Below are 5,130 nucleotides of genomic sequence, written 5' to 3'. Positions count from 1 at the left end.
TCCTCCACCATGGACCCAACCCAAAGGAAGCCAGAGAACCAGGGAGTCAGGCCACTGTCTGTAGATGTCACCCTCCCAGGGGACAGAGATGGATCTAGAGGGGTGGATGGAGACAAACTAACACAAGCCCTGACCCACAGGGGTCCCTGGCTTCTAAGCCCCAAGGTTCCCACCTCTAGCTGGGTCCCAGGAAGCCTTTTCTGGATTGTCAAGGAACATCATGGTGGCCATTCCTCTGTTGCTGGTATTCGCTTCCAAAACTTTGGGCCCTGTCAAAAAGCAGCTGTTACTTCAAACCTCTACTAGTTTTCTCCAGGGAGTTTCTGATGTTGCTAGTGTAGGAGAGCAGTACCTCCCCACTAGTCTCTACAGCCCTTCATCTGGTTTACAAAAGTAGTCTTTTCCCTCTGTGTTCACAGCCTCCTCTCTCTGGAAACACAGGCAGGTCCCCGAGGGCTGAGTCATGGGTGGATTTTCTTTCCCCTCCCTCCAGTCCCTCTGAGAGCAAGGCTCTAGAACACATCATCCAGCAGCCCCCTCAAAACTTCTTCCAGCTGATAATTATCGTGTGCCAAGTCTTTTTACACTCCCACAGGCAGAAAAAAAAAAAAAAACTCTTTATTGGCCTTTCCATATTTATTTGACACTTAGGCAGGAGTGGGATGGAGTTGCGGTAAGAGGAGCCTTAAAATTTTGAAAACCAATTACTGTGTTGTACTTGGAATGTGATGATGATCTCAGAAGCCACTACCAGGTCAAAAGAGATGATTTGTTCCTACAGATAATATAGCCTGATGTTTCTGCTTTCACATTTCTTTTGTCATTAACTTGCAATCGATGCATCTTAGCTTTTCCATGTGTACTGGCTTATTTACACTCAGACCTCAAGGGCTCTTGACCCCCTACAGAGTACCCTGACTTTTTCTTAATCATAATTTAACAATTTACAGACCTATTAATCTTGCTTCTGAGTTTGCAACAATGTTCCAAATCCTTAAAGTGGCCAAAAGTCTGACCTCTGTGAAAGTGAAATGTTGTTGGTTTCACTGTGACTGTTTTCTTAAACTATAGAATCATTCAGTAGTTTCTGAATTCTGAAGGTTCTGTGTCGAGTTTAAAGGAAAAGAAGTAGGAAATGTTATCTAAGCAAATGCTGATGCTGTAGTTCTCAAACTGTGTTTCCCAAACACTACCTGGGAACTTGTTAGAAATGCAAATTCGTGGGCCCAGCCCAGACCAGCTGACTCAGATACTCTGGGAGCCTTCCAGAAGTTTCTGAAGCTGGGTAAAGTTTAAGAACCCCTGGGTTAGTATACAAAAGTAGGACAAGGAACATACTTTAGCCTGGGTTCTCTACAGTGCCTAAATGATGGGCATCACCATTAAAAGTGACTTTTGAATTATGATTACCCTGCCCCTGCCTTGTTGCCTTTGTTTTACTGTCCCGAAAGAAGGCCACATGGGGCTGCTCTGTGTTCATTCAATGGCATCCCAAGCAGTCAGCCCACTGAGTCTCTGAAACTAGTTGCACCCAAAGTGTGGGAGAACTTTATCCTGGCTACAGGACTTAATACCTCCAGGGACTCACCTGATGCAATGTACTCAAGTAGATAGGGACGAAATGACTATACTTCACTATTTTTAAACCTACGTGGTTGACAGTACCTCTTCGCTGTCCTTGAATGCCCCAGGCAACTGGAGAGGAAGCTGGGAGTCCTGCCCTGAAAAAGTTTACAGTATTAATGAGCTGCCAAACCAATTAAATAATGGCATCCTCCTGGAAGAGGATAATTATGAACCAGGTTCCATGAGTACCTCAGTGCTTCATACATCCTATTGTATTTATTGCTTTTCCACCCAGTGCGGATCCCAGGCTTCAGAGGATGGTGTCTGATTTGTCTTGAGAATCCAGCCCTACCAGAACGACCTGTTATCTCCCACATGCTGCTCATGGGCCACTGCTTTCTGAATTAGGTTCTTAAAATTTTGCTCAGCCTCTTAATCAACTTAACTTGGCTTTCTTTCCCTGTCTCTCTCTCTTTCTTCCTGGAAAGGAAGTCACCTGGCTGGTAGAATTTTGTTCAATTGGTCACTTGGCTCAGGGATTGATGACTTTTCTATTAATGTTTATTCACCAAGTATATCTTATTTAATTTTCCCTGAAATAACCCAGCTCTGAATGTTCAAGATGTGCAGAGCACTGAAGAGGAGCCATGATCCCAGAATTTCTGTGTAATATGAGGATAGAAAACAAGGAAAAGACACAGCCTGAAGGCTCAGAGGTTTAGCATGGGGATAAGCAAGATGTACAACGAACCACAGCATTCTGTCGTTTATCTCTTTCTTTGCTATATGTATCTAAATCTATCTTTTTCTCTGGGTTCCTAATCTCTGTGTCCCTATATGTTTCTCTCTCTCTACTGTCACATAGGTGTATGTGTGTGCACAAGTGTGTGTGCCCATATGCATCACGTGCACACGAGTGCATGTGTATATGTGTATTGCGCCTCATACAAAATATAATAATGGCGTTTTACCACAATAAAAAATTTGTAAAAAAGTAAAAATGTATAATAATGGCTAACAATATGGCATTTCTGAGAACTTAACTCTGTTATAGGCCCTGGGTGAAAAACCTTTCTTGTGTTATTATCAGTTGTTCACTAGCAACTTGGCAGCTTTTTTTTTTAAGATTTTATTTATTTATTTGGGGGGGGAGGGTTGTGGACAGAGGGAGAAGCAGGCTCCCCGCTGCAGGGAGCCCAATGTAGGACTCGATCCCAGGATCCTGGGATCATGACCCGAGCCAAAGGCAGGCACTTCACCAACTGAGCCACCCAGGTGCCCTGAAACTTGGCATCTTTACTTTATTTATTTTTTTTAAAGATTTTATTTATTTATTTGACAGAGAGAGACACAGTGAGAGAGGGAACACAAGCAGGGGGGAGTGGGAGAGGGAGAAGCAGGCTTCCCACGGAGCAGGAGGCCTGATGCGGGGCTCGATCCCAGGACCCTGGAATCATGACCTGAGCCGAAGGCAGCCACTTAACCGAATGAGCCGCCCAGGCACCCCTGAAACTTGGCATCTTTTAAAAAAAAATTTTTTTAAACTTGGTGGCTTTTTGAAATATTTTCTGCTTTTCTTTCTTGTTCTCCATTTTATCGTATCTAGAAAATGGAATGGTTCCTTTTTCAGGCTATAAGATTCTCTTCTCTGTGGCCCCATCAGAAATGGTTGGGTGCTTGTCATGCCAACTTGGAAAAGAGTGAATATGGACTATTGGATGAGAACTGAAGGTTATTATAATCCAAAATAAGAGATGGGGTAAAAATGCAAAACCCCCTAAGTTGGGCTTTGTAAGATCTTCTCGCCTTGACAGTGGCAAGGGTCGAACAGTGGTCTGCTGGCCTTTCCCTCTGTGAGTTCCAGAAAAGCCTTTGCTTATAAATCACTGGAGCCGAAGGTCATGCTAAGGACTTGCCCACACCAGCTTATTTAATCTAGGATCAGAAGCAAAGCCTCAGTTAATCTCAGTTATACTAGGGTGGCATATTTGCTGCCTCCACCCCTATCCACCCACTAGTTCTGGCCCTAAAATTGCTCCTAAAATGACCTTGGCCCCTGGCCAGAAGAGACTGGCAAATGATCACTCCTCAGGATGGCCAGAACTTGTACATCAGGCTGGAAGTGTCAGAAGAAACGTGATTATCTTCATGCCATTGGTAGATGGGGACTCATGTTGCTGAAGGGAAAAGACCAGTTCCTCTACTCTTGCATTAAAGGGCTTTAGTATGGTGCTCCACTGTAAATATGGGACAGGTGACCTTTGCCTGCCTACTGGGCGGGTCAGAGCTCTGGACACACAGGCACCATATATGAGGGCACTGTTTCTTTCCTGGACACGAGAGAACAAGGATTGGGCAGTTTGGAGTGATTATTATTCCATCCTCCATTTAAACACTCAGTCCAGGGGGATGTAGTGAGGAAATACTATGTTCAAGGCGCCATGCTATGGGAGATGCAGACAAGTTCATCAGAGTTTAGGATCCAGCAGAGGATTAAAAACTTACATAAACATAGTGCAAGGAAGTACGTGGTCAGACCTTGACCTCTAGAATGAGAGAAACCCCAGTTCAAATTTCTGCTCTGTCTTTCTGATAAGTGGTTCTGTAATAATTGGAGACCCATTAGCAAAAAATGAACTTCGAGCCATACATCATATATTACATGGAGGTTAACTCAAAATAGATCATAGACCTGAATGTAAAATCTAGAACTAGAAAAATTTCTGGAGGAAAACGTGGGAGAAAGACTTTGTGACTTTGCTAGGCAAGAGTCCTTCAGTTAAAAAAAAAAAAAAAAAAGATCCCAAAAGAAAATATGAGTAAGTTGGACTTAATCAAAAGTAAAAATTTTCTTTGAAAAACACTAGAAAATGAAAAGACAACCACAGACTGGGAGAAAATACTTGCAAAGCACATATTTTATACAAGACTTGTATCCAGAATATATATTCAGATATTTCAAAATTCAGTAATAAGAAAACAGGGGCGCCTGGGTGGCTCAGTGGGTTGAGCGTCTGCCTTCAGCTCAGGTCATGATCTCTGGGTCCTGGGATCGAACCCTACATCAGACTTCCTGCTCAGCGGGGAGTCTGCTTCTCTCTCTCTCTCTCTCTCTCCCCCTCTGCCCCTCCCACTGCTCCTTCTCTCTCTCTCTCAAATAAATAAAATCTTTTAAAAATAAAAAAAAATAAGAAAACAGCCCAGTTTTTAACATGGGCAAAAGACTGAACACAGAACACATGAAAAGTTCTTCAACATCATTAGTCATTAAAGAAATGCAAATAAAAACCACAATGAGATATTTCTAGATATCTATTAGGATGTTTTTTTAAAAAAATATTTATTTAAGTAATCTCTCCATCCAGTGTGGGGCTCAAACTCACCATCCCAAGATCAAGAGCCACATGCTCTCCCAACTGAGCCAGCCAGGGATCGTCATTTAGGATATGAAAGAAAGAAAGAGAGAAAGAGAGAGAGAAAGAGAGGAAGGAAGGAAGGGAGGGAGGGAGGGAGGGAGGAAAGAAAGGAAGGAAGGAAGGGAGGGAGGGAGGGAGGAAAGAAAGG

The sequence above is a fragment of the Neomonachus schauinslandi genome, chromosome 8, assembly GCF_002201575.2.
Source record: "Neomonachus schauinslandi chromosome 8, ASM220157v2, whole genome shotgun sequence".
Classification (NCBI taxonomy): domain Eukaryota; kingdom Metazoa; phylum Chordata; class Mammalia; order Carnivora; family Phocidae; genus Neomonachus; species Neomonachus schauinslandi.
This window is presented reverse-complemented; position numbering follows the sequence as displayed.